Source organism: Ostrinia nubilalis, chromosome 20 (genome assembly GCF_963855985.1).
Source record: "Ostrinia nubilalis chromosome 20, ilOstNubi1.1, whole genome shotgun sequence".
Classification (NCBI taxonomy): domain Eukaryota; kingdom Metazoa; phylum Arthropoda; class Insecta; order Lepidoptera; family Crambidae; genus Ostrinia; species Ostrinia nubilalis.
Window position 1 is genome coordinate 12,246,188 of NC_087107.1, and position 26,546 is coordinate 12,272,733.

The following is a 26,546-nucleotide window of genomic DNA, read 5'->3' on the forward strand; positions in this document are numbered from 1 at the left end:
TCAGCCTGTCAGCCAAAATCTTGGCTGCCCGTAAAACCCAACCAACGAAGGTTAAGTTAGTCAGCGTTAACCAAAAAGGACTCAAGTAGAAAAGGAAGGAAAAATAATGACACGAACATCGAACAGTTAAGTCGATTTTACTGCAATCTTTATTTTAAAAGCATTACGTACGTTACTTATATTACGAAATAGAACTACATAATTATCATACACACGAGTTTTAAGCTAAATATAGCACAATCAAGTATTCATCACGATTTCCAATGAATTTTAGCGACATGTGCTGAGTGAGTCGCGAGACAATGTTGTGTTGAATGTTCATTCATAGGCTCATAGGTGAGGTTTGTATTGTGACTTAACCCTTAAATCAATCATAACATAATCAAAATTTTCATTGCTTTTGGACTTTAAGACAAGCAGATATTTATGGTTCAAAATATGGTGGCATTATTCCCACAGCCTTTTAAAGAGTTCAGTTATAGACAAGCTTTTTAGAATAAAAGTAAACAAAATGCGCACCTTTAATTACTACGTATCATAGAATTCATTAAACGAAAGGAATGTTAGTTTGTCGAATACAATCTCTGTGGTCTTTCCATCAATATCAATCCAGCATAGGCTGAATAGGCAGCACATAGTGGAATAGTTGAGTAAATTAACAAGATTTTTGCATTTAATACGATAAACTTATGTCAAAATAATCTAAAACTTGAAAGAATCGACTGCCTCAGGCGGGAATTGAACCCATGGCGTGGATACTTATGAAATGAATACATGAAAAGTCCACCAAGTCTAAACTAGTTGTAATACGCAAAATTAAAGTCTCAACGTTTCTTCACAAAAATAGGGTAAAACTTCCAGTCATTGGACGCTACCAGTGATTGGACAAAACACCCCTTGAACGTCCTTAAAATGAATAATAATTAAAATTCTTCAAATAAATGCAATCAGTCGGAATCTCTTAGTTGTTGAAATAGAAATGCTTATTTTAATTCGAAAAATAACTGTCGAATAACTCTACTACATGGCCCTCAAAGTGTACAATGACTGGGTATATTACTTTATGTCCCAACCAGCAATCGAATCCTCGATTTCCTCTTCCACTCTCTTCTCGGTTTTCCTTCTTGAAAGTTTCACACGCCGTCGGCCGTCGACATTCTGAGAAAGCACCTATCTTCGATGGCTGGATGTAAAACAGCACGGAGGATGTGTCATCCGAGACCGACTTGTCTTATTGCGGCATCTCCAGGCCTGCGGTATTGAATCACTTGAATTTAAAAGAAAATATTAAACATTACATACGGTGGAATACAGAACTTCCTCCTTTTTTGAAGAAAATAAGAACCAAACTTCAACATGTGAGAGTAGAGAACTCAAATCACCTGGGAATCGAACCCGTGACATCCAGATCGAGAGTCCCAAGTTTGTATCCACGAGACTACGAGAAGAAATCATAGTTGCATAATTAAAATTTTACGCAACACCTTATTCCTATATTGAAGACTCCAATTTTTAGCAAAATAAAAATGAGCAAATAAATTGGTCAAATTTAAAATTAACTAACTAAAAATCATAATGAATATAGTTTTTAAAAAGTACGAAAGTATCCCATAAAATAACAACAATTGATTTTAAAATCATATTACATAGGGTAACTATCCCAGTACATGACCATCATTTAATTGCGTAAAAAAATCTGCAAAATACTAATGGCAAAAAAATTTACATAATAAACATACCTCTTGGAACACCTACTTGGTGGTTCACTTACAACGCCAGCTGTGGTCACAGGCTAGAAACCCGCTGGAGGCAAATGTCGCCACAGCTTAAGATCTGCTTGGATTGGATAAAAAAAATCTTACATAGTTTATTAGAGCCAAACAAGTGTTACGTTGACGATAAAAAAATGTTACACAGTATTAGAGTAAACAACACAAAAAAGTTATACAACCAAAAGGCCTATAGGCATAAAGTCACAAAAAATTTATAAACAACACTATACTAATTTTAAAGTTCGCATAAAATGTAAATCTACAACTTTAAAATTATCACATAAATGAATAAAAATAGCAAATACCGCACATTAAGTCAGTTAACCGGAAAACTTAACACGAATCGCGTAGAAATTATTAATTGAGTTGAAATAAAAATACAAGATACCATGTTTATTACTACTTCAGACGCACGATTATATTTTAAAGACATTTCAGAAACTCATTTGTTAAAATAAATATACATATTTAACGTGATCTTTATTAATCACCTTTTATTAATAATAATCTTAACATTGGTATTCAATAAAGCTACTACTACTACTATTTTTATTAATAATGCAGATGGTATGTTTTCTTACTTCCCAGTAACTTGTTATTGTAAAGTTTAAGGCAGTTGTTTGTTCAAAACATTCATTTTTTAGTAATTTAATACTTATATTTTTGAAGTAAATTGCATTTTTTTTCTTTTTTTTAATGAAGGTCCAAAACTTTACAATAACTCTTAGGCAATCAATATATCTATTACATCAGCATTACAGTCAAATAAATGATAACAATATAAATAAACAATTTGTTAAACACAAGGCACATTTAACGCAAATAAGGTAAACGCACGGTAATTCAACGAGAGCGAACTCGATATGAATTAAAACCTCAATGAATTTAATTGAGCGGAGATTTTATCGTAAACTTCATAGTACTATTACTACGTGTTACAAAAACATCTCATTAATTCATTCTCAGGCGGTAAATGAAAACCAAGAGTCACGCAAGATGGCTGCCACATTAGGGTAGGGGAGCCGAGACCTTGACACAGAACCAGTGGACCGTCACCCATATTTCACTTTTAACAGCAGATGCACACAATTAACATACAACAATGAGCATTAAATTTAACTTCGACGTATTTCGGGAACTAGCATTGTTTAATTTTATTTTTGTTACAATTAAAACACGGTTGAAGGTCATTGCGTAGTTTGCTAAAATATTCATTCACATATTCGCAATTTCTTTACTCAAACATCAAAAATTTTCCTGCTCTATTAAAAACACAAATTATTAGAATTATTAGTTAAAAATACATACTGTATCCATTATGCCAAGCACGCATTAAGAGCCATTTTACATTTTCGTGCGAATTTCTAAGATTTTGGAAGCATGAATTACTATCTTAAGCAACACCCAGAGATTATTTAATAACTGCGAAAGATAGGTCAATCCTTGTTGTTGACCATTAATGAAACGGATTTACTAAAACTCTTTTGCTTAATTCACAGTGCCCCATCTCCCACAACCATTTTACGAAAAAATTGCCGCAGACTCATTTTCAAAGTCCTGTATCTATTATTTATGCTCATATAATAAGCTTAAAAATATATAGTAATCATCGGACATATATTCTTGTAGTCCATTAATGAAATAGATTCTTGAATTTCATTACCATTATTGAGTAAAATCTAAAAATAATTTGGCAAATTTGAAGATTAACGTCACATTTTGATCGTGGTTTTTGGTTTAAAAACACAGCATAAACTGCAATAAAAGTATCCCAAAATAAAGAATATTCATTGTAGAATTAATTTCTACAGTTATTGTTTAAATATTAGTAACCACTTTGTCAAAATATTGATGTGAATATCAGTATAAATTACAATGCGCAAGCCGACATCGATTAGTATGGCGCGAGCGCCCGTCAAGGCAGGACCTGTGTCATTTTTCCCGCCGTGACGTTTACGTGCGTTCGTGTCGTAAAGCGGTGATTTGTACGGCGACCAAATACATTTGATACTATGCCGAGAGGCTGTTTCGAGTCGGCCGGCCGAGCAGAAATTGAAATGATGAATTTTAATTTCTTTGACGGATCTGGGTGTAACTATGTATAATATGTAGGTACCATGTATTTAATTTAATAAATAAATTATAAAAAAGTATATCCATTATGATAGCACCCTTAACACAAGCATATTGGTTGCCTACTTTTGGACTAGATGGCGCTGTGAAATTGTCCAAAGATTTGTTTATTTATTTATCCGCTTTGAGTTTTGTTTCGTGAAGAAGAAAAAGAAGCGTTTTGTTTTGTTGTTAAATCTATACTAATAAAAGAGGAAAGATTTAATTGTTTGTTTCTTTGTTTGGAGGCAATAGGCTCCGAAAAAAAATTTCTTTCACGATTTAGAATCCTAATTTTTTTCTATGTAGGCTATAAAATATTTTCAAAAACTTAAGTCCAAAATCTTTGTAAAATTCGACGTTTAATAAATAAATTAGATAACATGTTAATACTTTTTTTTTCAGTACGATTTTAGTACTTGTTTTTCAGAAATTCTACGATTTAACTAAACTTCTAAAGTGTTTATATTTTATGCATAATTTATTAACTTCTAAAATATACATATATCTTATTGATAATGACGTGCTTCGTATTTTATTAAAATTATTACCTGACTAGGCTAAAAAGGTGTGGAATGTTATTTTGGAGATAACTTGGTTCCATAGAAATATAGAGAGATGTTAAGTAATGCGCTGAGTTCGAAACTCAGTGTCGTATTAGAAATTCACACACACAAAGAAATCAAATTATGTGCTCATTATCCATTGCGGTATCAGTATTCAACGTTCGAATAATCTTTAGTACTATGCAAGCAATATAAACTGTTTACATAATGACGTCGCTACTGTCATCATTGCTTTCACAAGCAATATGTTCCAATTTGTCCCTTGTCACATTTCCCTTTAGTTTCTGTGATCTGTGCTTGTTTCTAAATTGATATCAATGAAATATTCCTTAGCACTTTTGATTTAATTTTTTTTTTATTTTGACACGTCGCACACCTAGATCTAAACTGAGACAACTCAAAAATTGTCAATTTTGACTTATACTTGTATTCAAATACTCGGTTATCATACGCATCTTTCCAACATAACAGGTTTAATAACGCCTTAATCCATTTGCCGCTAGATGGCGATAACTTACTTTTGTTGAATCAACGCTTGTCAACCCCTTCCACCTAAACAAGCGTTTTGTCAGTTGACCTTCGCTAGTATCAGAGAGTGCACGTATTAAAATAAACGAAAACGCGGATATTTAGATTTGTTACAGTTAAGCAGAAAATATAAATAATGAATTAATTTGAGTAGTAACAGTATTGATGAATTGTTCTGCAATAGTTAACCAAAACATTTTGACTTGTTCCAGTTTTGTTTGATAAAGCAACTTATATTTTGTTACTATTTTGAGTTGAGTTGGTTTTGATGAATCAACTTGTGAATTTCTAGTTGGCGTAGTTTTGTTGGAACAAATTTCATTTCAATGTTTTTCTATACACAACGTGTAGTTTTGCATATTTCACCTAAAATCAGGTACAGTATGATAATCCCTGTTTCCAAATAGTGTTAGTTTTATTCAAACTATCTCCTGTTTTGTTTGAGAAGAGTGTTTTGAGTTAACTTACTATTGTTGGATAAGCAAAACTTACAGTGGATATTATTTTTATTTTCCGAAAAAAATTATGCTGGGTCGTTTTCTTGTAAATATTTTAAGAGAACAGTGTAAAGATAATTAAAAGGCAATGTACAGACGACGGCACTTCAAGTTAAACACTGTAGTAACTTATGTAGTTGTAATACAAGTGTATAGTCTGGTATTTTGTAGTCTGCACAAGAGATAAAACCTTCTTTATAATGTAGAAATATAAAATAATGTAGAATAAAGGTCTATAATAAGTAAATAAATTAATAAATAAACATATCGATCGGCTGATGCTAAGAAAAAGTGGCTGAAGAAACTCAAACACCTATCATGTTCACCATGTCATGAAATCTTCATTTTTATCTCTTATGCTGATCCAGATCGTGTTCAAAATGAACTGTTTTCTCAAACAATTCCTAAATTGATCATATAGGATATCGAAACATTCAATGAAAACCACTTTAATAGTGCAGGAAGAGGACTCAGTCACATCTTGAAATTTTGAAATACAGAGGACCAAAGAACGTGGAAGAGATGACATTTGAAAAGTTTTATGACATTAAAATTTGCAAAAAATGTGGGCAGCTAATTTGGTTTTAGACGAAAATCGGAATCAAGTTAAATGGCACGATATACAAATTTTAAGAGTGGAAAAGGAGAACTCAAATCTCAAAATGTCCAAAAAAAACTGATTCAAGTCTAAATGTACTTTATTATTTATACAAGTCATTCTCCTAAAATGTAACAACTAAAAAAACTGCGATTAAAGGTAAAAAGGATAGATTTTTTGACCCAGTTTATATACAGGGTCCTTTCACAGCCTATCAATAATCCAAAATAAAACTGAGTTTCATAACTTCCCTAACAAAAAATGTAGTAATACGTTTTTTTCGCCTCCTGAAAAATTTTTTGAGTTGTCTCAGTTTAGATCTAGGTGTGCGACGTGTTTGAAAAATCAAGGTAAGATTACAATAAAATAACAAGTGAAAACGTAACATTGCATTGCAACTTGCAATTTCGCAATATTGATGAGGAGATTCCATTAGAAAGTCTGTATTCATTCCTAGGATTCCCCTAACACCATCAAATTCAAGAGAATTCAAGAGAGTGCAGTTTCCCATCTCATGCTTAGGGACCACGGTTTAAAATAGTGTGGTTGCATAGAGCCTGCAACGGGCAACCGCGTGAGCAGCTGCTCATACTAATTTTCGATACAAAAGCAAGTGTTGGCGCCCTCACGAGTTTTAGCGGAGTTCCATATGGTAGCGGGAGTAGACTTAATGGAAATCTATGCTTCTCCGACGACCAGTTGTATGTGGAATACTCCAGAGTATGCGCACACAATAGCCTGGTGATTTTAGCACCTGAAGGAAAAACAAAAAAACATTGTTTACAAAGAAATCTGCGGCAGGTGTAGTGTTTTAATTTTGTTTTAGAAAGATCTCATAATTTTGTAAGTATTCAAATATTTAAACATAATGATGTGTAGATTTTATATCAAAAAATATAATCATTTAACAAAATTAATTTTCTTAGAATATTTTAATTCTATTAGAACCATTTTCCACTTCATCGCAGAAGAAGTCGCGGGCAAAAAGCTAGTATGAAATATGTAGTATTGCCCGCGGCTTCACCCGCTTGAAATTTAGTTTGTCACAGATCGTCATAAATTATAGCCTATACATTGTTATTCTGGTCGACGCCAGGGATGGATGAGCGTCGCTGTCGCTGGCGACAGGGTCTTCTGGTTCAGGGTTCATGGTGTAGGTCTCAGGCAAAATGAAATCCACTCGTAGAAATTAATAAACTCAGTGTATTAACGAAAATAATTACACACAGCACTAGAGTCGTATCGGAACTGAGTGAACCAAAGGTCTTGCGATAGGAACGTCCGACCCGAGTGATAGTTGAACACAGACTGCCTAGTACTGCTGTACTGTACTGTAAAGTTTCATCAAAATCTGTTCAGTAGTTTTTGCGTGAAAGTGTAACAAACATCCAGACATCCACACAAACTTTCGTATTTATAATATTAGTAAGACTAGTAAAAAGTAAGATGGTAAGATGAATTATTTTAGTTATTTGTTTACTTATAATAATATTTATTTATTTATTTCTTAGCTCTGTCTGATAATGGATCTGGAGGAGATGCAATGGCCACCTCCGTAACAAAACAATAGAACCATATGGAGTTTGGGCTTGTGTGATTCGCCTTGACGAATATTTCGTATCCAGGGTCCGATGATGGAGCTGTAAGGGGGCAGATTTTTTTTTCACTATGTGACTGTCTTTATTTTGTACTTAAAATATTTTACATATTATACCTATTCGTGTTTCATTATTCGTATCCAGGGTCCGATGATGGAGCTGTAAGGGGGCAGATTTATTTTTCACTATGTGACTGTCTTTATTTTGTACTTAATATATATTTTACATATTATACCTATTCGTGTTTCATTATGAATCGAAATATAAAAGACTTAATAAACTCTATTAAAAATTTAAATTAATTAATCAAGTTTGAATACTTCATTCTACCTTAAAAATAATAACTTAAATCAAGTCTTAATACGGTCACGGCTCAAGATTTTTTTGTCCATTTCAGCGTTCTTTTTACTCTTTTGACGTTGCGTTGACAGCTTTTACCTAAATTCGCGCGGAATATTTTTGTGAAATGGCTCTTAAAGTGTGAATTTCAACACTTGTAGTGCGTATCTTGCGTTGTCATACAAGCTTACATCTGTGGACCAGATGACTGGACCTGAAATTAAATCTTTGAATACCGGATATAATTGAAAATAATGTATGCTAACTGCTCGCATTGACAATTTAATCAAGGATAAACAACAATTGCGACTGTGCGATCATCGACTATAACGGGCCGAGTTAACTGTATCGATCTAAAGACATCGGAATATTCGAATCTGTTACAAACGAATAAAACCACATAATTGAAGTGAATGACTGTTTAGGTGGTCTATAAAAGTATAACCGCGCAGTATGAACTTTGGTCTTTGTTTGAAAATTTTCCACGAAAGTTATTAAATTGGTCAGTGTGTTCAATTAAGGCAAGTACGTCATAAAATTCTAGTTCTTTCTTTTTTATATGATAATTATGATTCTCGAAAAAACTCCCTTACTATTTTGCATGATTAAAAACAACATAACCAACCAGTCCGTGTGTTGAAATTGCTGCGCCATTGTCTTTCGATAACGTCCTTTCTCGTCCTACTACAGTTTCCTTCTTTTGTTTTTGGGATGTTGCTAATCTAAGTTCATTATATGTACTGGTTATTTACGATATGGCGTTGTTTGAGACCATTTAAACTTCTATACTTACTAATATTATAAAGCTGAAGAGTTTATCTGTATTCTTGAACGCGCTAATCTCAGAAACTACTGGTTCGATTTGAAAAATTCGTTTTGTGTTGGCTTAGATCACCCTACACCCAATAAGAAAGAGCAGTAAGTAAAGAAAAGTGTTGCAAAAACGGAAAATTGCTACTATTTTCACGCGTACGAAGTCGCGGGCACAACTAAGTTTTTTTATCGGACTTTTGTCGTTTGGTACATAAAATAAGATACAACTTGTTTCCAAATAGTCCACAATGTTAGAAGTATGCATTAAACGAATTTCACTGCCTATCGTATCGGATAAACTGAATTTCTCTTGACCTGCCACACCGCCTACGGGCAGGTTACTAAGCAACTTAACTTGGCACTGATAATATCATTGCAATGTTTCTACCATAATTTCTGTTTACTAGAAATCTCTGGCTTCAATGTAGATTATGTCTGAGAGTCCTCCACCTGGACATGAGCTCCCCTGGCTTACCTGGAAGTCTTTAAATAGACTTCGGGCGCAGGTTGGCCGTAGTAAGGACAATCTGGTCAGGTGGGGATTATTGGATGGCTTAAACATGGAGTGCAGGTGCGGTTTTGTTCCCCAGTCGATGAAGCACATGTCGTGCCCTAAGTGCCCGAGCAACTGCACTCAGGAGGATTTAATGAATGCTGCTGACAACGCCACTCTTGTGGCGGAGTTTTGGACTAACACTGTGTAGGTTTGTTGTCGACAGTCGACACGATAAAAAGAAGAACGTAGATTCAACTAACTATGGGTCTTCATCAAAAACGTTGTCTTCATTACTTAGCAACTAGGTTTCGTGGTATTTGAATGCCTTTTTGATCTTCAAAATACCATTTTTTTTATTTTAACCAAGATATTTGATATTATTAAAGAGATCACTCACATTTAGTGCGCCGATTAGATAGTTTAATAGACGAGTTGCGAGTGAAAGTAGTGAAACAAAAGCAATAACATCTATCATTTTAAGTTATTAGACTTATATTAAATATCTTTGATCTGCAAAGTAATTATGACTTCTAATGCTTAAGACATTATTTTTGGCAGACATCTCAAATTAATTACGGGACTATTTCCACCGCTACAACTCCTGTGTAGCCAGGATCTACAGCTTGACCGCCAATAAAAACCCAACCAGTGAAGGTCAAGTTTGTCCCGGGGGAAAGTTAAACTGTCATTGGACCCGCAACGAATTTAATCAGAAGAACATAGGAGGTTCATAAGGTTCGACTTCCCTCCAGTGCTAAGCTGATGACAGGAGACAAATCAAAGGTATCTCGAAGTCCAAACACCAGTTTTCTGTTTATGCAAGGTGTTAACCGATTACAGGCCGAATCGTTTCATCGGATCAGTTAAATGGGACAATATCATGTCTTACACTACGTCACAGCTACGCATCTCGTTCAGAGGTATGTAGGTACCGCAATTCGTGAATGCCTTCTGCTAGGGCTGTCACCGGAAAAAGGCGCGAGTAAGTTATAAGAATTCAAATGAATACCAAAATTAATGTGAATATTTAGACCTTATAAAGGAACATTACGATAACATGAATTAAAGAAAAACAAAAGTGATTTAAGATATACTATAAATATATCAATAACCATTTCATATATTTTTTTGGTTTTAAATATTTTTTATTTTAACCCACATATTTTTTCTTTATTGCATTAAAGGTTGCACTTTTTTAAAATGGCAACCCTACACGACAGTGACAGCTGCTGGTCTGTTGCAATTTAAATCATAACGGTTACGCGATTTCTCAGCGCGCTGTGAATCATCTTTCCGCCTGATTCACGAACTCACGGCTCACTCTCCTTACTATATGCACCGCGTCTGTAGTACATATTCTATACGATCACGATAAGCTGGCGTGCAGCTTAGCTTTGCATAATATTCCAAGCCAAGGTGATACAGCGCTTGTAGATATGGAATTGATAAATCTTGCTAACTTAAGGTTATTAACATTGACTTGATCTATAAACCCGTTATTACGCGTAACTTGGAACGGTAAATTGATTTATTAAGATTTTCAGGTTCAGATAACAAGAAAATATATTTACACTAGCGGCCACGCGCGCGCGTGGACCCCGTTTGTACCCTTATGGGTGGAATTTCGTAAAATCCGTTCTTAACGGATGTCGACACCCTATAAGGAACCTACCTGTTAAATTTCAAGTTTGTTGGTGTTATAGCTTCTGAGATTTCGTGATTAATCAGTGAGTGGTATTTCGCTTTTGGAAGATTCGAGTTTCCTAGCTGATTATTCAATTTCTACTTATTAGAGCACGCCGAAAAGTAGACACGTTGTTTTAAAACTGTTGCTATGTTCGGAATGATAAGGGAACAACGATTTCTTTGTTAACATTACTGACCCGGCGCCGACGCGCTTCTAAATTTAGACTACAATAAGAAACTAATACAAATTCGGCCGTGATGACGCAAAATTATGCATGATACACAAAACATATTAGCATGCTAAACTATTGAAGTAGTTAGTAGTAATTGTCTACTAAATAATAAAATTACAGATTACTTTTACACGCTACCTCAAAAGTAAAGTAACTACCAATAGGTAGTTTATTGAAATGATCATTTAAAATATAAGGAAACGATAATGTTTTTAGTTGCATTCTTTTTATCCGATTGCGTCAGAATTAGGGTTATTTACATTTATGAAGTGGAAACAAAAAAAACTCGTGGAAATTATGTCACTATAACATTGTAGGCCAATGGAACTACGCGCTGGATTATAAACAATTATTACCGGTTCCTTATAGTCGGCAGTCACCTTCAATATACCGAGAATTATAATGACATTATCAACTTTTCCTCTACCAAACTTGCCCCCGGCATAGTATGATCTTGAAAAGAACACAACTGATTGCAACCCTGAGAAATAACTCTTCCAACTTCATTAAATACTTAATGCAAACATAAATTAAGAAAGAAGTGTACTTACTGCAGAGTCTGAATGACAAAAAAGTCTAATTTTATATCAAGTAGTACACTAACTGTAAAGTATGCATATGGCTGACTAGACCATCTAAACAGGATCTACAAAAACCGACACCAATCTTGTTAAAGTTTTTGCTCAAATTATTATAATCGTCGCACAGTTGACATCAGTGCTGATAAAGACCACCCAAAAGAAGAATATCATAGAGACCTACTAAATATTTATAGTCCTTCTATTAAAGATTTTTTTCAGTAATTAGGCCCTTTCCAGGGCACTTATACACGTCCCAAATACGAGTAGCTTGCCCTACCACCACTTCGGGACAACATATAGGCTGGTGATGAGAGAAAAAGTGGCGGAAGAAACTCAGTCACCTTTGTCAGCCTCTTTATCTAGGTGCCACCAGCTCCAAGCTTCTCAAATTTTGTGAGAACTAGTTCTATACTTTAATAACAATATCGCTCACACATAAAATTTGGCTATCAATAGAAGAGCAAGTCACCTCTAAAATATTGGTGGTCTTCAAAGTTAGAGCTCAAAACTAATTTACCACCAGACGAGTCTGACAAGTTTTAGAATTAAGACTATGATTCGATGATTTTTTTTTAACTCGGTAATATTATTATTGAAGAGATAATAATAACAATTAGACAAGGACTTAGAGCGTGCTTAGACAAATATCTCGACAACCCAAGACAGAATGTCCTGACGCCTCAGAACTCAGTCCTGACTCTAAATAAGGGAAAAAGGGCTAGGACAAAAAAGAAGAATATTATTATTGACGAGACATCTCCAGGAAATAATGTTCCACCATAACTAACCGTTAGTTAATCTACACTTACCCCCGGTTTATGAGCTACTACCCAATAAAAACTAAAAGCTATCATTTAAACTGATGAGGTTCATGTCAACCAATCAAATGCAGTTACAAACCCATTTACAAGAAGAGATGTGTTTTGCAAACAATAACATACGCGTTTGATTTGAATAAATAAATCCTAATACACTACTAAATCATCGCCATGACTGCATTGGCATTTTCAAAGCTCAAGCAAGTACACATGCATATTATTACGTGTACGACCGACTTATCAAGTCCCAAGCATTATCCGATGCGATTAGAATTGGCCTTAAATGGTAAATGTGAACTGTTAGGTTTACAGAAGGTACAGATAGTAAATTTCTTAAGAACTTTGAACCTAGGTGTACTTCCTTTTTTGTTATTTCATAAATTGAATGAATATTTGAAAAAAAAAATACTACCCGACAATTTAAAAAATGCATAACATTTTTAGTTGTTAGCATTTTATGTTAATTTTAGTAATTGATAAATCATAACAGACGTTTGAGATTGTACATTGATTTGTTGACCGTCTGTTTTTCTCTTATAGTAAATAAACTGTTATTATTACCATCTTCTACTATTGTAAATACCACATGTGTATCAAATCCTCAGCTATTAAAATGAAATCCGGTTGAATAAGGTTTAAATACTCATTTAAACCGTCGTGAAACCTTTCATTCAAAAGATGTATGAGGGTAGATTGTATTATATTACTATGAACTACATCTTAATTTGAGCCACTGCAGAATTTATCGGCTTCAGGCTACATATTCATTCAATTTATCAAAATGGCACATCTCACCGCGAGCCTGATGCATTAGTTTCATACAACCGGTAATTTTAAATCGAATAAACCTAATAGAGCATTTCTCCGAAACATACCAGAAACCTAATTTGATAGGTTGTAAAAAAACGTGAGAAAGGTAGATAATTAAGAGCCTATGTCATGAATAAATCTGTTCATTCGGATTAATCTGTATCACGTTTCAGTATTTTACTATTCATTCATTTGAATAAACATCGTTTCAAAATTATCCCACGGTATTATGAGTTTAAAAAAAACAATTCGGTCACAAATCATAGTATTTAAAATACTAATTTCATCATCAAATAGATTGGTATATCACTTTTCAAATTCCAAAACGTTATTTTAAACGGAAGTCGTAACCCGAACGGCTATGGTCATCAATAGGTGCGCGTACCCTACTTTTGATTTGCTCGAAAAATTTGTAAAAGTGGTCTTAATTCTACCGACAAAGGACGTCTAGTTTTAGCTTTATTCATCAGAAAGCCATTCTCCAAAAATGTCCTTCGATGTGAGCCAGTATTCGCTGCAGTGGATATAGTATGTTATATGTTACATATCCAAAACCGGTCCGGGTCTGCATGGCTGGCGAGGCTCCGTCAAATCGGTCACACCAAATGTAAGACTTTCTTGACAAAATCAATCATGCCCCGAACTTTCTTTTCTGTGAAGACGTGTTTCTGAATGCTATCATCTTACGTTGTTTTGACATTCAAATTATAAGATTAGAAACTTTTACAAACAAATTAAAGAATGCGATTTCATTTTTTTACAATAGATCTAGCGTAGTGTATAAAAATATAGGTCAACGTACGTTCTAAGCAATTTGAAGACTACCCTCGTTGTAAGACTTGCAAGTTTGATAATAAAACCGTTAGAGCTTTGAACTTGGCAAAATTCCCGTTTCAAATCGTCCTAAAATTAAAGAACGATGCAACGACATCGTTAATACATGCTAACATTAAAAGAGATAAAGCAATAACATTTAAAAAGCTTCCCAAATTACGGTAACGTGATGTAATAATAATTTGTAACGATGTTATTGTCGCGAGTGCAGCTGTTCAGGAAACGAACCCGTCGTCATAGTCCATAGACAACAAAGGAAGTTTTTGTTCCTCACAAGACTGGTCAGTGTGAAAGCAATTTTTTTCTCTCGAAAGGTGACAAAGTTGGAGGGAAAAGCTGTCTCTAGAAGAAAGTAACTACAAAACGTGGGTAGGCTCAAGTGGCACATCGTTAACAAATTCACAAGTTTAAAACGGCGCAAATCTTACAATGGGGGTAATCTCAAATTTCCACAACTCTACAGCTAGTAATCTTATCTCAACATTATAAACAAGGAAAATACAACTTTCATAAATCGAACAAAGGTTTAGAAGCAGCTTCGCGAAAATCACATGTCGGACACAATACAACGGATATTACCTGTGTTTTTTTACCACGTGCGTTCAGCGAACTTGCCCGAACCAGCGGGGACCACATGCAGGCCGGGATTGGTGCAATTTGAGATATAAGACACAACATTTACACCGAACCGCGTCCTATGCGTGGCCACCGCAGTGAACGACCGGGGCACCGGCCGTGTAACGGGACTGCGCGCCTCGGATGCTGAGTGCCTGAATAGCGGTCTTCGACGCCCGGCCCGCTTGGATAGGCCGGGACTGGTGCAATATCGCACTCAACCGAATATAGCGCCAGTCACAACCCATCCACACGGGCCGGCTATGGAGCCGCTCCTGCGCCGCGCCCATCGGTCTTCAAAAACAACGAACATGGAACTCACGCGCGCAGTTCGACGGATCGTTACGCGGGTTTTCTGTGGCGAGCGCGCGTGCGGCCCGCGCGGCGCCCGGCGACGGAATGGCGCGAGGAGCGGGGAGAGCGACGCGAGCGCAGCTGTCGCGCCCCTCCCTCACCCCTTGCCCCCTCCCGGCCCTTTATCGTTCTGGGAAGTGGTTCCCTGAGCTTCCCGATTGTGTTGCCAGACGATAAAACCACCCAAGAAGCGAGGAAAATCCATGTCGGTCTATGAAAGTTGTGATCCTTGACACGCGGTGCTGGTGACGTGTTTAGCAAGCTTTTCGAATAGTTCTATTGAAAGTTGAACTCAAAATTGTCACGGTCATCGAAATTATCGAGAGAAGCTAAATGTCATCCAATAAACAGTTTTCACATTTAATAAAGAATATATTTTCTTTACTACTTACTTTCACTCTAACTTTTAGGTGATGAACTGTTCTGTTAAAAAATATTGGGCATTCATACCTAAATATACCTAACTAGTGCACATACTGAGAACCTCCTATATAAATATAAATCCATCATATAAGCCTATTACAATTTGATATGATGTTACCCATTTTCTCAAACGAATGAATTTCATTATTTATTTACTCATGTTTACTATTAGCAGGCTGTTAAATTTTTATCAGAAACACAGAAGTCTATATACCTACTTCATTGATCAATGGTATTTTTTAAACAAAAAAAACTTGATTATTTTAACACCTATACTAGATTTTCTATCTAATAGATATTTCTATAGTAAAGTAATTCTTGTTGTAACGTGACCTCAAAATCAAGGTCTAGCAATAAATCATCACATTGCGGTAATTAATACTTATCGACAGCTTCGAAAGTTTCATCATCTTTCTTCTTGATACATTATTATTTATTTGCCTCGTCATATACAGGCAAGAATTAAAATTTACTTATACCAACGAACTGTTTGCTTAAAAGCCTGGAACCGAGAGTCGTAAAACATCATCTTTTATAAATCAAATAAAAATAAAAATAAACTTAAAAATACCACTATTTATTTGCAAATTAATTTCCCGCGCTAGCAACCCTGCTGTTCGACATTCAAACCGCCCCACCATACTACCTGCGCGCGCAGATTCACGCGTCCACCAGGACCATAGCCTTCATCATAGGCACGTGGTGATTGATGCTCTGTGACGTCACTTGTCTATGATCGATGTCACAAAAGCCCGCCAAAAAGTTTTATTTATCGAGGGGACGCATATTTTGGGGGAATCGCGTAAAAAAACATCGATTTGTAGCAGAATTAAAAAAAGTAAACACAGATCACTGTTGCGTTACTCTGTGGTGTTGTATTTAGAATGTTTGAGTAGTAAAATAAAAAAAAAATGTTTTTCAATAGTAAATAATGTAACCTAGTCTTTGGTAGTTTATAAACAGTAGAATTTTCTTCTTGCTTTCATTTGACAATGTATTTTTAACATACCTACAGTCAAAAAATTATAGCACTACCTACATGCCTATAATTATGTCAGGTAAATGATAAACCACAGTTTTAGATTTTAACTGAAATCGACAAATATTTCATGGTATATTTCTTATGGCAGATGCTAACAAAACTTAACTTACGTACGTCAACAAAAACAATATCTCGCCTACCTGCTTTCCATAAAAATGAGCCTTCAAAAATTACCTCACTCGTTCTAGTAAGTACCTCGCCTTTCATGATGATAAGGGTTTAAAATCGAATACAAAACCATAAGTTTTCAATGCAAATTTACCTGCAGACCTTATCCAGCACAGATAAAAGGACTTTAGGTCTACAGAACCATAGACCATAGTCAATGAACCAGGTATCCAAAGGGATAAGTACAAAGCATAGATAAAAAAAACTATTTTCGCAAACAACAGAGGCGGCGAAATTCGTTCATTTAGAACAAAAGGAAGCTACAATATCCACGCAAATATTAACAACAGTCCACAAAGCTTTATCTGTATTAGCATAAAGTTTACAACGCCTTGTTTTAACTGCAGAATTGTGTGGTTAAGCTGCGACCTCGGTCCCGTCGGCGATTCCAAGAAAATATAAAGTATCCGTTCCATAGAAATTTTTGCAAACTTAAGTTACTATTGTTAGCTCTAACAGGCTCGCTCACATTCTGAATATCGAAATTCTATAATTGTTTGTGTTGTAAGACTGAGGAGGGTCGCTCAGCAATTAGAGTGTGAAGTCACGGCCTCCGATCTACTTTTCAAGGATAATGCGTACGCAGCCTTGTTTATGAGTGACAAGGAAGATGGTATATATTCGAAAAATGCAGGATAACTTTATCACAAAACAGTCGAAATCTATTAGGTATGAAATGTAGCTTATACTCAACTAAAACTAGCCAAACGCGTACTAAGTGACTTGCAAAAGTCGCATTAATCACATTAATCATTGTTTTAATGCACAAAGTTGTAGAATCTAGAAATAGTGTTAACTTATTATGAAACTTGTCTGGATTATAAAGCATAATATGATTATCTTTATAAGATATTGTAGCTATGGTAACTACAATAATCCGTAATCCGGGCCTTTTTGAATAGGCACTTACATGGCAGATATTATTATGTACCAACCTAGACAGCGTCTCACTAAACACAAATCTAAATGTTTTCGTCATCGTAATTTCAAATAATGTCTTTACCTGAAATTTATTTTAGGCTGACTCGTTTATGTCTTTTACTTGTAGAATTCGTGTATTCCAAATTTTACGTATAAATCAAGTTCTTTATACAATTCTTTCAGAAATTGAAATCAAGAATCTATCCTCAAAAAATAAATTAAAAAGGTAACATAAATTATCTTGTTTAATTCTGCTTCTAGAAAGACGTGTTTGTTACCGTGTAGGTAAATAAGTAAAATATTGTATCCAAAAATTTTGCTACTCAGATAACTGTATTCTCTTGTATGTGTTTCTCCAAGTCTAGTACCTAGTTCATATTAGTTAATACAAAATTTCAGTCAACTTAAAAATGTCTCAGTTATTACACAAAGTTACTTTCGTGTAGGACTGATTTTTCAATTGTCAAATATCTATAAACTGAAGATTATGCTTGTCTTTTTGACATATTTCCCATACTGAAACTGACAAAGCGCCAAAGTTATTCTTCAGTTATGACTTATCCAACGATTGAAAAATCAGCCCTAACTGACGTATAGTTCCAAAATACTGGACTGTCCTGTCGATGACATTGACAGTGGGGCGCCACCGTCAATACCGGATCGCTGGTTCAGATTTTTGCCATGTTGGAAACCATATAGTTGAACGATGGTAGCGCCCCCCTGTCATTGAGTTTGGTGGGACAGTTCAGCGTGGGTCATCTATACAGTTAAGGCGGTCTTTTAAGGCAGTAATTTATAACATCACCAACTATCTATTGCGAATATTTGCGATACCCGTAATTTAATTGATGGCAAACCATTCCTTGTTCCTGAAACCCTAGAAGCGACAGTCCTATAAATCTTGAAACAGTATCATTATCGTCAGCTGATATTGTGCGTAGGACTACCCTCTGACACCGGCCAGTGGTCGTTAACCTTTCGTCCTGGCTATAAGGCGAGTACAGTTAAAATGTGTGTCGAGCGCGATCGTGACTATAAAGTTAGCTGATTATGCTTTAACTTCAAACAGTAAAGTTTTTCTGTAAGTGGTTAAAATTCCAAGTATTACAAATTGCTTTGCATCAAACTAACCAGCCTCTAAAAGAAATGCATACTTATCAATTTGGATTTAATAACATTTTGACCTACTCCAAAACACCCATAAATTAGAATGTAGCGAACCAATCGTCAAATCGAATCTGTTGTCTGTACATTGTGTAGATAGAGCCTCTTCGAAATAACTAATCGTGATTTTGCCTAGGTCCTAATTTGATTTAACAAAAAAGTTTTGATTCGAAATAGCTTTACGGATCCGACCGAAAAATAAGGAAAACATACAATACAATACATATAAGGAAAGCGGAGCTAGGTATTTCGGAATTACAACTGTCAAGTTTGTCATTTTGGGCTGGGCCGCTCGCATCATCTTCTTTAACTTTCACTAACGTCAAAATTCTGTCAAATTCTATACAAAAAACACCGTAAATCGTTAAAGTTACAGTCAAAGTTATGTTATCTTAACCCTTAAATGCATAGTGTTGCCATTTGTCTACGAAGTACTTTTTTAATTATAAAAAGTAACACATTCTATAAGCGTTTCTGAACGTACGCTAATATCATAGGAAACATCATAATAAAAATAAAAAAACCGCAAATGAAGGTAGATTTGAAAAAAAATTAACCGATATTTGACGTAGCAATCGCGAAAGAGAAAAAATTGGTAGTGTTAAAATTTGTGGTATTTGAATTTCGGATTCAGTGAGAATTAATTGCTAAAACGATTGGAAAAAAATACATACGTGTTAGAAATAATGTAAGAATTCATTATTATAACTTATTTTTTGGTAATCTATCCCGAATGTGCCTTCGACTTGGTTTTTGTGTATGTAGCCAAATGTCTACACCATGCGTTTATGCCCTAAAATTGTTCGGATAGGAATTGTTCCATGGTTTGCTTATTTGGCTTTTCTTTTCAGCATGTTTGGCTCGCTATCTGAAAAGGAAATTGAGGCAGCTCGCTGCTTTAAATTATGGTGCAGTCTCAGAAGATGATGAAAATTTAGATGATGATAACATCGATTTTTACCCAAACTTACAGGATTTATTGCATGATCTTGACGAGGAGTCCATAGATCATAATCTACCCTTGGAACATAACGAAGACCTTACCCTTGGAACATAACGGAGACCCTCCCATAGTCTATGAAGAGGAGCATATATTAGTTCAGATGGTGTTTCGTGTCAGTTCTATTGAGATTCGTCTTAATAGAATACGAATATTTGAAGTAAACCCTTTTTGAGTAATGTATAAATTCGTTTCGACTATAATTTTCGAAACAATGTCATCGTTTATGAACTTGATAAAGATCTAAAATGGCTCCTCCAGGTCAGATATTTCTGTGGGCAATTCCGAATGACCTAAAAAAGCAATGCCATCTTCGTCCCATGGTAAATTTCTTTTTTTCCAAATCATCTACGTGACCCGTACGGCTACGTGATCAGCAATTCCTGGAATACCTGAACTTGATTGCGATGAAGTACCCGCCACAGGTTCCGCCATGGAAACACCATCTAACATGTGCTCCTCTTCATAGACTATGGGAGGGTCTTCGTTATGTTCCAAGGGTACATTATGATCTATGGACTCCTCATTCAGATCATGCAATAAATCCCGTAATAATCGATGTTATCACCATCTAAATTTTCATCATCTTCTGAGACTGCACCATCATTTAATGCAGCAAGAGCTGCCTCAATTTCCTTTTCAGATAGCGAGCCAAATATGCTGAAAAGAAAAGCCAAATAAGCAAACCATAGAACAATTTTATGGCATACAAACGCATGGTGTAGACATTTGGCTACATACTGTTATTTTTCAAAAATATACTTTTTTTTCGTACTAAGATTTTTTTTATTATTTTTCCCCCTATCTGTGACTAAAAACCTAATTGAAATATTTTTTTCATAACTAAATAAAAAATCATGCATTTAAGGGTTAATTTAACTTTTACAAACGTCAAAATTCTGTCAAATTCCATACAAAAACACCGTATATCGTTAAGGTTACAGTCAAAGTTAGGTGATGCAACTCAGCCTTAGTCTAGTAGGGGCCTGATTATTCTTGCCTTTAGGCTTTTAGGGGCTTAATAGTTCCAGATGACATCTTAAATGGTGGTTTAACAGCTATTAAACCATAGTATTGTGTACCTCTGCAGCCGCGGTGGGCGCCAGTCAGCAAGTCGCCAGTCTAAACATCCTGCGCGCCCATGTCAACCTTCATGAGGCGTCAGCATGATAACTGATGCATAATGGACGTGGATAGAAAAGGCTTGGAAACCACGTCAAAATGTAGGATATTCGATTGAGGATTCGTTGAGGATATCCTAAGTGTTAAGATTGCCATTTTTCGGCAAAGTTTCAAACTTCTTCGGTTATTTAGTGAAAGTTTTTGCCAGAATAAATATGCTATTTTTTTATTTAGGCACAGCAACAGAATACAAATTAGTTTTTACAAATAATTTACATCACAAAAATGCTATACTTCTATATTTTTTTTTACCATCCTTCACCGTTGGACTAGTCAAACGCGTAGACTATTTTCTAGTGTTTCCCATTCAAGTTGTGTAAAAAAACAGCACGTGAGATAACAAGTTACTCATGCATGAGACTCTAAATGGAAATGTAATAGGGATTTAATAAAGGCAGAAACTTAATTAAGTGCAGTAGTGATTACGCCGTATAGGAGCCTACTGCCCTTTACTCTATTTTGACCATGGTAAACTGTACTATACTCACTATACTATAACTATAAAGGAAACAGCACAGGCTATCTTGAGGCCTCGCTTTGTGACGTGCTTCATTGACACAAACCACCGCATATTTGGCACGAGTGAATCAGCGGAATTCCCTGCCCAATGAATGACGCTGAGCTATTAAATTACATAATAAATTAATATCACGCATGGCCACTCGTTTGATATGAGTTTCATCTGGGATAGACGCTGAAATGATGAATCAGTTCCTGAATTCGGTGACTCAGATGACAGCTTATGAAATGGCGGTCTAAAATGAGCAATGAGCATGAAATCAAAATTCTTATCATTTTATCGATCCGGATGTGTTTTTTTATCCACAACGAGGAAGCTCTTTGTCTGCATCTCACCTGATGGAAAGTGATTATCAGGTCGAAGGTGGAAGCGAGCTTCACCCGGAATCCTCAACCACAGAGGAACTGGCTATCTTACCACTAACTGCCGGAACACAACATTGCTGTTAACAATGTTGTTATGGCGACATACTTAGGTAAGACGGTGGACCAGCCAGGCGGACTTAGAACGAGCCCTACCACCAACTAAACCTAACAGAAAAATCTGCTCGCACTGGGAGTCGAATCCGGTACCTCCGGGTATTATGCAGGTGGTCTTACCACTATACCACAGAGGTTTATCCTGACATGGACCCAAGAATAGCTGAGCATTGAGTGATTGTTGACAATATTAATGAATGAACTTTCGACATCACACAATTAAATCAGTCTATCAATCTATACTATCTATACTAATCTATATCTATACTAATATTATAAATGCGAAAGTAACATCTGTCTGTCTCTCTTTCACGCTAAAACCACTGAACCGATTTTGATGTAATTTGGCATAGAGATAGCTTGAGTCACGGGAAAGGACATAGGATAGTTTTTATCCCGGTTTTTGAAACAGGAACGCGCGTGATAAAGTTTTTCTGTGAAATACAAAATTCCACGCGGGCGAAGCCGCGGGCGGAAAGCTGGTTAATTAATAAAACCGTATCATTTCCCCAAAGAAAGTTTCCAAAATTAGCCTTAGCAGACAGAGAAATGCGATGAGGAAGTCGTTTGAATAGATACAATTCTTAATTAATTAATACATTTCCTTTACTACCAAACACATAAAAATTAGAGATGGAATATATGAAAAAAGTTATTATAATTAACAAAATGCGCTGTCAGCTCAAACGAAAAGACAACAAATGACCCAAAAAACTAAAAACAAAAGGTATCCAAAAGTTAAAAAGTTTAAAAACATGAATTTAAAATGGTTCCAATCTGGACTATTCACACCTTTCGTTTCCACAACTGCAACTCCTATGTAGCCAAGATCTACAACTTGACCGCCAATATAAGCCCAACCAATGAAGGTTCTTATCAGTGTCCCACAACCAAATACCAATTTCCCTCATTTTTAAATAAATAAAATAAAAGCTCTAGTTCTTTCACCAGATTTCTTATCAGCTGCCGCTTTCCCCGCACGTCACTCAAAGTGCGTTATCAATAATTGTTTGTCAATTCAATCATGGGCACCATGGCATGAGCACGTTAAGCCGGCTACACACGTTGGCCCCAACGTTGGTCCAACTCGTCCAACTTGTAGAAGGTACAGCTAGAAAATAGCTTGTCTCAACATTCCCATCGTTTATATTAATGTCCCATTTATCATTATTATTTTTATGCACAACAAGGAAGTTCTTGGCCTGCATTTCACCTGATGATTAGGCCGAAGGTGGCAACGAACTTCACCCGGAATCCTCAATCAAAGAGGAACTGGCTATCTTACCTCCAACTGCCGAAAGCAAAGTATATATTTGACTGCAATCGCACCTGGTGTTAAGTTAGATGCACTTTTCACTTTCGCCTTGAAATCCGGATCATAATGCAATAAATGAATATGAATATGAATGCTCGGGAAAGACAGAAGGCAGTGAATTCCACTGCTGTTAATATAGTTGTTATGGCGTCAAACTTAGGTAAGATTTCTAGATCCACACGATGGACGAATGGCGTTGAGACAAGTGTAAAGCCGGCCTTAAGTGAGCCTCCTCACGTCCCTAATGGCCCGCTCTCATACAACGTGCGGATCTAGAAAAATTGCTTGTCCCAACATTGATGCCAATCGTCGTCGTCGTTTCAGCCAAATGACGTCCACTGCTGGACAAAGGCCTCCTCCAAGGTTTTCCATAATGAACGGTCCTGCGCTGCCCGCATCCAGGCTCTTCCTGCGACATTCACCTTATTGATGCCAATACTATTTACTAAATCCACACGTTGAATGCCGATGCCGATGACGGCCGATGGGGCAGCAAGGTTCTGGAATGGAGGCCACGTACCGGAAAACGCAGCGTGGGACGCACACCCACAAGGTGGACCGACGACCTGATAAAGGCCGCTACCAACCCACTGTGATTCGTGTAGAACAAGCTAGCTGGACAAAAGTCATTGTTGAATTTCTGATTATCGTTTATAAAAAACGATAAACAACATCCCAGACATTAAGGATTCCACAATTTTTTACTTTGTTAATTACCTAGTCGTGAGTAATTAACATGGTAAGTGAGGATATGAGGATAGTGTAATTTTTAATTCCTAATTTTGCTCGACTTTTGACAACACCTGACATTATTTTTTACTATGGTGACCAAATATTTGTGTGATGAATTTTGAAGATAAGGGTAAGCACTTTTTATTTTCTGTACAATAAGGTGCATAATAATGCACATAGTTTTAAAAAGTATGGCGAAATGTTGACCTTTATATTTTTCTCAAAATTGTATGTTTGGAAGACTAGAAGTTGTATGCCCCCACTTGACCCCAGTCTGGAATTTATATATATGGTAGCTGTAACCCTCTAGTATTCAAATATACCAGTTTCAGTTTGCACACTTTTGCACAACAACTTTATTTTTTCAGATTAATAAAAAATCAAGATTTTTGATTAATTATTAAAACATTGAAAAAGTGACCAGAATAGCATGATTTTTAATTTATATTCTCAAAATGTGATGTATTGGGATCACGAAAATTCGCTGAGAGAGTTGAAGAATAGCATCAGTCGCGTTTCAATTTCATTTCAATGGACGAAATACGGCAAAACAGGGAACGCTTCATGAAAAACAAAACTGAGTGGATTCCCGGAGCCATAGTGTTACATGTTTCTGTTCATAAAGTTCAGTCTTCCACGTCGAAAGATTCTACACCTGGACGACCACTCAAGGAGTTCGACGAGTCCAGCAAAAAGACGAAAAGAAGAAGACTTTTAGACCTCATTTCCTCAAGAAGTACTTGAGAACTGATATTGGCTGCTGAAGCTGCAGCGCAAATGTCTGCTGGCCACTTGGCAAGTCATTAATGTTGTCCCAGTCTACCCACTAAATTAAAAAAAACGGAGTTTCTTTGTTCCATATAAATCGCAAAAATGTTTATATCGAAAAATTGATTTTCATTAAATTCTCCATAAAAAACGGGAATTTCATACTTTAACACCTAATACATCATAAGACCAATTATTATTATACTGTAAAGTTAGTTTCTTCTTTCCTTTTTAGTCTGTTTCTCTTGATTTTAGGAAATAAATATTTTATTAACAAAAAAAATTTTTTTTTTCAAACCTACCTATAATAATTATAATAACAAGCCTAATTAATCTTAAATTGCACAAAAAAGTAAGTAATGCGTGTATTAAACCCATTAAAGTAAAAAAATAATATTGTCCAGCTAGCTTGTTCTACTCGAATCACTGTGCAACCGTGCGATGTGGAAGTCATTGGGGGAGGCCTATGTTCAGCAGTGGACGTCCTGTGGCTGAAATGATGATGACGTCCTGTGGCTGAGGTGGCGTTGAATGTCGTCGTCGGACTTGGTACCAACCTACCAACATTAGGGCCAACGTGTGTAGCCAGCCTTACGTGAGCCTCCTGCCGGCCCAGATGCGCGCGCAGATGGCTCGCCAGCTGCGCTCGCGCACGCCAAGATTCGACGCCACCTTTATTTTCTTAGGCCGCTCGGTTCGTGGTCAGTTCAGGTAGCTTTTGGTGCAATGATAAATGCAATTTGGCACGCGCTTTGTGATGGGAAAAGGCTCCATTCAAATGATAGTCAAATACGACAGTCAATCGACAGTAACATAAAAATATAATGGTTTTCAACCGACTTCAAAAAAGGAGGAGTTTCTCAATTCGACCCGTATGTTTTTTTTTTTTTTCTATGTTTGTTACGCGATAACTCCGCCAATTATGAACCGATTTGAACAAATCTTTTTTCGGCGTATAGGTAATACCTCAAGGGTGGTCCCATTTAAATTAAATAATAGAAAAAACAACCCCCAAGGGTGGAAAATTGGGGATGAACTTTTTTATACGCAATATCTCCGCCGATTATAAATCAATTTGAACGATTATTTTTTTGTTGAATAGGTATTATCAAAAGGGTGGTTTCATGCGAATTTGAAGAAAATATTTCACCCCCAAGGGTGGAAAATTGGGGATGAACTTTTTTATACGCAATATTTTTAATTTTTAGTTTTTTTTTGTGTTCACGCATTTGAAGTCGGTTTTATTTTTTTTAAAAGTTAATTATCGTTTATTAATTTTAACAAAAGTACAGTCGCGTATGGAATGTTACCATCGAATTTTTTGCAAAAACTATTTTTATTGGTTGGTAATTTGGTATTCATCCCAATTTTATAATGGTTTAATTACTACTTGGTTAGGTAGGTAATATATCCCAAAACAGATAAAAATGAAGAAGCACTATTTACGTACTACCATTTTATTATGTAAAACGTTTTTGGAGACACAAGAGACCAGACAAAGAGTTTTAATTTAATTCTAAATCGACGGAATGGAACCCAGGACCTTTAACAGCGATTTATCGAACCACTGCGCCATCGAACA

General features: G+C 35.8%; 1 long non-coding RNA gene across 1 annotated transcript; it reads right to left on the reverse strand.

Moving 5' to 3' along the window:
* Positions 1–1,056: 1,056 nt before the first annotated feature.
* LOC135081697 (uncharacterized) lies at positions 1,057–14,959 on the reverse strand. The gene is made up of 3 exons (XR_010259242.1): positions 14,861–14,959; positions 1,740–1,833; positions 1,057–1,267 (listed from the first exon to the last, which is right to left on the reverse strand). It is a non-coding gene; the product is annotated as an uncharacterized LOC135081697 (long non-coding RNA).
* Between the last annotated feature and the right edge of the window lie 11,587 nt (positions 14,960–26,546).